The following is a 9762-nucleotide window of genomic DNA, read 5'->3' as shown; positions in this document are numbered from 1 at the left end:
AGTCAGGATCCTCCAGGGAATTATGCAACAGAGACCATCTTTTATTCACATAACCAGAACAAATGAACAGGTCTCAGCAATTTTTCTTCCTTAAAGATTTTTCTCCTGACTGTCTCACAAACGCTGCGTGTGGTGGTCAGCAAACTTCCCTCTCGCTGCGTTGATGCAATTTCATTCTGCTGTCTTGTTTTGTAAGAATTGAAAGCACACAGAATAAGATGTGGAGAGTGCTTTCTATTTGGGTTTTCCGGGAAGATGTGTCTGTAAAGTGTGAACAGATTCAGGTGGGCAGAGCGTTCTGCCTGAGGCCAGACACCTGACCCGACTATTTACACACGCCACATCTTTGTCTGTAAAAGATTTATGGAAGCTTCAGAGAAAAGTAAAATCCAAGTAAAAGATCAATGTTGAAAGTGGAGGGTCGTGCGTGCTTCGCAGCACATACACTAACGTTGGAATGATACGGAGAAGATAGGCGTGGCCCCCGTGCAAGGATGGCATGCAAATTCCTGAAACATTCCATATTTTTGAAAACAGTGTGGAATTTCCTCAAAAACTAAAAATGGAACTGCCTTTTGACTCAGCAATTCCATTGCTAGGATTGTACCTGAAGAATCCTGAAACCCTAATTCAAAAGAACCTCTGTACCCCTATGTTCATAGCAGCGCTGTTTACAATAGCCAAGTGCTGGAAACAGCCTAAGTGCCCATCAGTAAATGAGTGGATCAAAAAACTGTGGTGCATTTACACAATGGAATACTACGCAGCAGAGAGAAAGAAAGAATTCCTGCCATTTGTGACAGCATGGATGGAACTAGAGAGAATTATGCTTAGGAAATAAGCCAGGCAGAGAAAGACAAATACCCTGTGATATCACCCAATACAGGAAACTAAAGAGCAACACAAACAAAAGAGCAAAACTGAACCAGAGGCATGTGAACAAGGAGCAGCCTGACAGTGACCCAGGGGGAGGGGGAGGGGCAGAAGGGGGGAAAGACGAGGAAGGGTTTTAGACAAGGAACTAGAATAAATGGCCCATGGACATGGACAACGGGGTGGGGATTGACTGCGGGAGAGGGGTGGGCTGGGTGGGGGGGAGCAATGAGGGAAAAGTGGGACAGCTGTAATAGAAAACAATGAATCAAGAAAAGAGAAAAAAGAGTGTCAAAAATAAAAATAAAATGGCGAACATAAAGTGGTGCCAAGAATGAGGCAAAATTGAATGAACTGGGTCCGTTATAAGTTTTTCAGCAGGCAAAGCAAAAGGAAAATCTATTAATTACATAATTTAGTTTTCTGGAAAAAACCCCAAATTTTCCGAAGATGTACATCTAGTCTTCTACGAGCGGCAAGGAGGACTCCCTCTTCGGGGCGGAGGCTGCATGCTGTACGGGAAAGCATCCTGGACCGCATCCTTGGTGCAGGCTCTCTGGGCTTGTTTACAGCATCCTTTTCACACTGACATCGTCACATGTCTGTGCCGTTGCACTGAAGTGAACCAGAAGGAGGACAGGAATTCTCGTGCCCAGTGGGATGTGGTCCTGGTATCCGGCTCTCAGATCATTATTATTTTTTTTGACTTAGACATGAATGACAAAAATCAGCAGAGGAAGATGGCAATTATTTCCTGTAGTGTGGATTACCTCCACAAAGCTTTGGGGCAATGCCAGGTAGCAATGACTTCAAGGTCGTGCACCCCAACACGTAGCGTGGCGCATACCTAATCTACGCTTCTAAAAAGGGCCAGTCCTTATGACCTCACTGACAATGACTCATGGGTAGAGTTGATATTCTTTTATGAAAGCTTGAGATTAAGAAGGCATCTGCCTTTGTAAAAATATGCTTTTATCTGCTTCAAAGATGCTGTCTCTTTCAGGTGGCCGACGTGATTAAGGAAACAAGAACAACACGGAAAGAGGATGGCCCACTGAGTAAGAGCAGAAAATTGGAGTGGTGTCAGAGCATAGGTATCGGCCAAGGAGTTTTAACACCTCCTCATGCCCACGCAGCACAAGCGACTCATGGACATGTTAAATATTTATTAAGAAACTGCAAGGTTATGGGAGAATTTTGGAAACTGAAGGTATTTGGGGGAATTCTACATGGGTCCAAATTAAACCTGGATGCCTCTTCTGTTCACGACTTTCAAGTGCCCCAATGTTTCTGTCACCTCAGATTTCATTTCCGTTTTCAGATACGTGCTAAGCAGTTGTGACTGAAGTGTATTTGTAATACTGGAGCCTTCTAGATCATGTTCAATTAAACAAATCACCAGTGCATAACGGAACAGCCTCTAATCACATAAAATCACTCCTGCCTTGTTAAAATCCCATTTGTTATAGGAACTCCTAAAAACATAAGGTGCCTCGGAGGAAAAATTATTACCACTCATATTGAAACAGGAAATAATGCTTCCTATAAATCAATACCAGCAGGGATGCTCTTATTAAAAAGGGGTGCACAGGTCGATTGCTAATTTCCAGTTGACAGCGTAATTCAGTAGGACATCCTGTGCCCTTCTGGTGGCTGGTGATCATTTTAAAGGAGGACAGGGGTTATTTTATATTCAGGTTCTGACAGAATCTATTTGTAATAGAAATAAAATAGAATCAGAGTTTCATACATCATCTTGTTTTAGATATTTTCTTTTTTAAAAAACAGCTTTATTGGGGCGTAAAGGATATACAAAGAACTGCATGTACTTGACGCATATAGTCTGATGTTCGGACATATGCAAACACCCACGATACCATTAACACAAGGCTGTAGGCATATCCAACACTATTCAGGGTTTCCTTTTGTTCCTTGGTGTTTTATCTTTTTTGTTACTTTTTGTCTGTTTGTGGGTGTTAAGAACACTCACCATGAGATATGCTCTCTGAACCAATCTGGATGGAAACAATACTATGTTGTTAAGTAGAGGCACTGAGTCAGACAGCAGAACCCTGGACCTTACTAGTCTTGTATGAGCATAACTTTACAACCATTGAGAAACAGCTCCCCCTCCCCCTCCGCTGCCCAGACCCTGGCGAGCACTGGTGCATCCTCTGACTCTATGAATTGGATGATTTTGGTTCCGTACATAAGTAGAATCGAGCACTATTTGTCCTTCTATGCCTGGCGAATCTCCCTTAAGCACAGTGCCTTCCAGGCTCATGCATGTTGTCACATGGGCAAGAGTTCCTTCAACTTCAAACCTAAATTATATATGTGCGTGTGTGTGTGTGTGTGTGTGTGTGTGTTTGGTGTTTTCTTAGCCACTGATCTGTGGATGGTCCCTGGTTACCGAGTGCGTCCATCCCTGGGCTACCATAGAGAAGGTTGCAATGAATGTGGGAGGGCGGTGGTCTCTCCAAGACCCCAGTTTCAGCTCTTTTAGACATCTATCAAGAAATGGAATTGCTGGATGATACGGTAGTTTCAACTTCAAAATTTTGAGGAACCTTCCTACCGTTTTCTGTATCTGCTAAACCATTTCACGTTTTCACCAACAGTGGGGTCCAGTTATTATGCAACTTTGTCACCTCTTTCTCTTTTTCTAACTCATAGCCATTCTAACAGGGGGAGGGGATACCGTCTTGTAGTTTTGATTTGGATTTCCCCATGAATAGTATATGGTGAGCATCTTTTCATATAATTATTGGCCATTTGTGGGTCTTCTTTTGAGAAATGTCTGTTCCAGTTCTTTGCCTGTTTTTAAAATAGTTTTATTTATTTCCTATTGAATTATAGGAGTTCTTTATATATTTGAGATACTAATCTCTTATAAAATGTATGGTTTGCAAATATTTTCTTCCATTTTGTAGATTGCCTTTTCATTCTAGTGATTGCTTCCTTCACAGAAGCTTTTTAGCCTTTAAGGGTGGAATGAGTCTCCATCAGTCTCCACAGACATTCTTTTGGAACTTTCCAGTAAGATTTCAGTTTAATCTAGGCACAACTGGTTTTCTTACTCAAAATATTAAGGTATTGTATTCTTAGGGAAAACACTTTTGAGAAATTTTAAACAGTCTTTTGCATGTTTGGTATTTCTTTTGATGTATTAAAGGCTATTTTATTTGCAAATTGGGTAAGTGTGACCCAGACACCAGTTTAATCAATCACAGATGTTGCTGGTTTGCTCCATGGTTGGGAAGAACTTTAAGCTCAAACGATGTGCATTATCTGCCATGATTAACACACACAGTAATAGGTGAGATCTGGTGTTTGTAATTCCAGGGCTCTTCGGCTGTCTTCCATGTGAAGGGGATAAAATGACACTTAGTCTTTTTATTAGCACTTCAGAAACCCAGCCCAGACATTATCTGATTTGCTTCTTGCAGCCACCACGCAGGCTAGGCAGGGCAGGCTCATAATTCCCACTGACAGATGAGGAAATGGGGGATCAGAAGGTTAAGTGGCTCATGGCGGACATGCTGCTTCTCTGATGAAAGGCGTCAGTTTTGTAGAAAGGACCATGGATAAAAGCTCAGGAAACGGTGTCTTGGAGTCCTGTCTTTCCCCATCTTCTTGCCTTGCCATTGAAATTCCCTGACATCTGTGGCTTTACTTGAGAACGGGACTCCTAAGAGGACACCCACCAAGTAGCAAGGACACCTTACCTACAAACCCAGAGAGATCATTGGAAGCTCGGGATAAAGAATATAATGAGCAGAGAGCGGGAAGGCCAAGAAGCAGGGGAACGTGACAGACAGGAGATAAAAATGCTGAAAACGGAGAGAAAAGGGGACTTTTATTGTGACTTGTATTTATTTCCTTTGTTGGAACACCCCTCTGGGTGTACAATTGATCACAGACCTATGGCATTGTTAGTGGTGAGGAGCGTGTGGACACATTGTGATCATGGATGTTATAACATGTTACCATAACACCTGCCCCTTCTCAGAAGGAAGAGAAAGGTGCAGATGCCATTTGGGGAGAGGCTTGCTGGAAATAGCCTGGGACAGGGAGCCCCGAGGCTTGAGTCATGTGTTTGTGGGTTGTAGTGTATTGGGGTGTGGTGGACCAGATGGGGAGAACCCTTGTGAGATAAGACTCAGAGGGAGGGGAGTCAGAAGTCCCAGAGACTTCTGGGTGCCTGTTTATGTAATTTATCCTCTATCAGCAAATTTTGAGCAAATTCATCTTACGCATTCACCGAATGCATTCACTGGGGTCCAACCGAGTTTCATAGGTAATGTGACTTTCTGAAATTCCAAACTATTTACAATATACGGTTTATATATAGTTGTAATTGTATCATCCGTAAGTTATTAGATGCTTACAATAACGACACAGACATTCTAAAGCATATATAGGCTGATGCCTGGGAGCAAGAGTCTTGAAGCTGTCCAGTCTCCACATTTTCCACCGTACGTTTAGAGAGAACAGCTCTGGACCGAGAAGGAATAGCAAGAGCGTCTATTTCAGAGTCTACTTTGCTGAGAGTTTATCATTGGCATCAAAAATGCTATCTCTCTCAGTCCTCACGTTAGCAATGTAATTAGTATTTTTTTTTTAAAAAGAATTTTGGTTGAATTTCTTCCAGTAATGCTTTAAGAGTAGTTTCTCAGGGCTCCCTTCATTGTTGTTTAATGCCAAGAGCACATCCTTATCTTCCGTAATTTTGTTTCTGTAACGTTACTCGCTTACGCCAAGCACACCTTCTTCTCAGCTCTGTGAGTTACTCTCTTTACTGTCCTCCCTGAAAGCGTAGAAGGAGGATCAAATTAATATGCACCAGAAAGATTTGTGGTCTGAAGATGTATTTAACGTCTCCACAGTTCGGTGTAATTTTAGAAGCTTGTGTAAGTCACTTTCCTTCACTACCTCCGAATCGCAGATGATAAAATGCAAGGATGCATCACAAACAAACATTTAAGTGATGGGACGATTCCAATCAGGCCGGGAAGAGGGGCGCCTCTGGGCAGAGGGACAGGAGGAAATGTACTGCTGCTGCCAATTTAAAAACAAAATGAGGCTCTCATGAAAAAACAAACAAGGCATTCCTGTCTTAGGTTAGTAAAATATTTTAGATACGCCAGCCTTATTCATAACCGTCATTGAAGCGATACACACACAAAAGTGATGCTTTAGGAAAAATCTGCGTGAGGGTGACTCAGAAGTGTGCTCAGTTCCAAGGCCAGCAACCATGCAGCTGACACTTTCTGCATGCTCCTCCCCTTCTTTGCTCTTTATTTACATGCAAGCGTAGCATTTCCACTCCGGTCAGGAGCCTGCACCGCTATTGGGAGGACAGCGCTGCAACACACAAGGGGCTTAGGAAATGTACCGCTAGCTTCTACCTGAAGATCTACGACTCACACTTTCAAACCTTTGCACTTGAGATGCAGGCAAAAGGCAATCTCACAAGCAAAGGAATTTCTCCCTCTGCACGATGTACAGACAATGAACTACATACTGTGTTGTACTTGAAGGGTTCATGGTTTGTATTATAGCTTTTCTGCATACTTACTGTCATAACATTCTTAGTAGTATAAGTTTTTAAATGTCTTTGTTGCATTTTGGTGAGTGAAGATTTAATGGCTGTTTGGCTGGATTTATTTCCAGATACTGAGCTCACGACTTGGTAAGATTGGCATTCAATTTGGAAGACATACAAATAAACAATAGCAGAGTGATGGTTATAAACCTATCAAAATCTCTTGCCTCCCATTCAGCTGAGCCAGTCTGGAGTTAGGGTGTCTTCATCATTTTTTGAAAGAAAGCAAATTATGTTGACATATTTTAAAGCATCTGAGCCAGCTTTTTATTTTAAATTAATAGATTTTCATTTTTTAAGAAAGTTCTAGGTTTATGGAAAATGGAGCAGAAGGTACAGAGAGCTGTCGTACTTTCTCTTTCACCCACTATTTCTCCTTCCACCGACGTCTTCCATTAGTGAGCTTCCTCGGCCACAGCTGGTGAATTAATCCCCATACGCTATTATTAACTAAAGCCCATAGCATACAACTGAGACCGCTCCTTCTGGTGTCAAGTTCAATGGGTTGTGACAAACGTACAGTGTCAGTTAACCTGTTACAGTGCGATGCACGTTGGTTTCACTGCACTAAAATTTCCCTGCACCCCACCTGGTCGTCTCTCCCTGCTCCCCCTAAACACCTGGCAACCACTGCTCCTTCACTGTCCCACGGCTTTGCCTTTCCCAGGGGGTTGTATTGTTGAAATCATACTGTGTGTCGTCTTTCCTTATCACTCAGCAATATGCTAACACATCTTTTCGTGGCTGATCCCTCATTTCTTCTTATCACTGAATCATGGTCTATTGCATGGATACACCCCTTTCTCCATTCACTTTTTGAAGGACGGTCTTGGTCACTTCCATATTTTGGCAATTATGGATAAAACTTCCATAACCATTTATGTGCAAAATTTTGTGTGCACATACATTTTCAGCTTACTTGGGTAAATATTTAGATGAGTCATTTCCGAGTCACGTGGTAAGACTATACTCAGTTACGTAAGAAACTGTCAAACTGCCTTTCAACTAGCCATTCATGTTTTTAAAAATTAGCTGTAGCTGTTTCCCTACTTTCTTCTCTAAGGTTAAGTCTACAGTGATGTGGCAAAATTGAAAAATCAAAATTAAAACAGAACAAAAACGTCGCTAGGATATATTTGGAAATGCATGGCGGCAGGAAGATTGCCATTTTGGCCTCCAATTGATCAATTTTCTTCTGTGCCTTCTGTTTCTTTTTTGTTCCTTCGTTGGGGTCTGGCATCTTTCTTGATATTATTATTTTCATTTAATTTGTGTCCTCAATGTGAATGCACTTCTTTTTCCATTATATATTTTAACTGACAGAGGAGAGTGTTGTTTCAGTAAATTAATATTTATCTTCTATCATATTTTCGTGAATTGCTGGCCCTAAAATATGTCAGATATAGCAGATAATTATTTGCCTACAAATTATGATAATTATGTTCTTCCTTTTGTTTCTTATTTTTGTATTTTGCACCGTCTAGATAATCAGAGCAATGTTAAACATCAGACAGTGGAAACGGATTCTGTTTCTTAGCCTCATCAAAGTGTTTCCAATGTTTAAATGTTAATCACGTTTTGTTGTTGGTTTAAGATAGACTTTATTCATTTCACTGATGAAGAATCTTTCAAATTAAAGTTTACAAAGAGTTGTTTTTTAAAGAGTTTTGAATTCTGTCACATGTATTTTTCGTGTCCAAGGGGGCGATCATTATTTCCTTAGCCATATTATATAATCTCCCCTGATATCGCCCTGTTTCATCTCACAGTAACACATTCGCGTGGGCTCGGCGGCCGCACTTGCCCGGAGCAGAAACAGTGCTCACCCCCTCCCCGGGCACCTGTCCCGGGAAGACCCGGTGGGCGCCGTTGATGGCATTGGATGCGTTCCGCCGTGGGAAGAACGGCCATCCGCTCTGTCTGGAGCACGCAGACATCCTGCACACGGATCTCCGCCCCTCGGGTGGAGGGGCTGCCGGCGCGGCCTGCCCAGCATTGCCTCCGACCGGGGACCCATTCCGCAGCGGAAATGCGCCCGGAGACGCGCGCCCGCAGACGTCGCCGGTGCCGCCACGTGCGCGCCGCTCAGGGGCAGCTGGCTGATTCCGATGAAACACAGCCCTGGCCGCCCCGGGACTCGTGCCCCCGGAAAGGTCCGATGCGTGGGGCTGCTGTCCCCAAAGCCGGCGCAGCGGGCCCAGGGACCGAGGCGGCCGGGTGGCTCGTCCTGTTTACAGAACAGTCCCTTCCACGGAGGCGTTGCTTCCTGGCCCTTTAGCACTTTGCTCGTTTGGCGCTTTTGGTTCTGAAAGGCGGCGCGTCTCCATCAGGTGACAAACAGCGGCGTCTGGAAGTTGGAAACCGAGATCGCCGCTCGCCAGGTTAAGCTCTCCCGCGGCTCGCCTGCCCGAGGGTCACGCGCACGCACGACAGGGGCCTGTGCCCGTCGGAGCGTGCGCTCTCCTTCCGCCTCATCATGTTCTTTTCTCCCACGCGTTTTGTTTCATTCAGAATTTTGCCTCATTACTTTTTAAACACCTTTCTCTTATATTTTCCCTCTGAGGTGTTGCTATTACAGAATTCATTATCTGTTTGTTTTCCTTTATTCTCTTTCCTTATCCTCTGGTTCATTTACATGGAATTTTTCTTTTTACCTTCTCTAGTTGAGAATATAATTTATACAATTTTTCTTGTTTTATAACATTGAAGAGCATCCGTTTTTCCTCAAATTCAGATTTATGTTTACAAAGTGTTGGTCTTACTACTGCTTTTTAAAATTTTTAGTGAGATATAAGATTTTCATCATTATTCGCTCTGTTTTTTCTCTTAAAAATTTGATTATTTACCCCTTTCTCAGCTTAGGTTTTTTTCTTTTGCTTACTAAGTTTTAAGAAATATGGAAGGATAATGATTTGGGCATATCATGTATGTTGAAGTGCTTTTTCCCTTAGTCTTCTTTTGATTTTGGACTTTTAGCTACATAAATTTTAAGTTACATACTGTTATTTAATTTACTCTTTCCTCACTTTATTTTGCATGAATCTTTTTCCCAAATAATTAATCAATGATTCCAAGTTTGCTTAGAGAACACATATTTACCCAGTGATTTGGAGTATTGTCTTTACTTATGCTGATATAGACCTTAAATCTGTATAAACATGTATATATACAATTTTGATCATCAGGGATCTGTTGTTGGATATTTCAAGTTTTGTACGTCTTCTGGATTTCTTAAGGGAAGAGCATTTTCTGGTTCCAGAATTATCCATAACTTGGATTTA

At 42.3% G+C, this 9762-nt stretch overlaps 1 non-coding gene across 1 annotated transcript; it reads left to right on the top strand.

The window, feature by feature from the left end:
- The first annotated feature begins 423 nt into the window (after positions 1-423).
- Positions 424-529, top strand: LOC150001198 (U6 spliceosomal RNA). Its single transcript, XR_016513270.1, has one exon. It is a non-coding gene; the product is annotated as a U6 spliceosomal RNA (small nuclear RNA).
- Positions 530-9762: the final 9233 nt, after the last annotated feature.

The sequence above is a fragment of the Furipterus horrens genome, unplaced genomic scaffold, assembly GCF_987537825.1.
Source record: "Furipterus horrens unplaced genomic scaffold, mFurHor1.1.pri manual_scaffold_9, whole genome shotgun sequence".
NCBI classification, from domain to species: domain Eukaryota; kingdom Metazoa; phylum Chordata; class Mammalia; order Chiroptera; family Furipteridae; genus Furipterus; species Furipterus horrens.
Note: the sequence above shows the minus strand (reverse complement) of the source record. Positions and strands in the feature narration are given on the sequence as shown.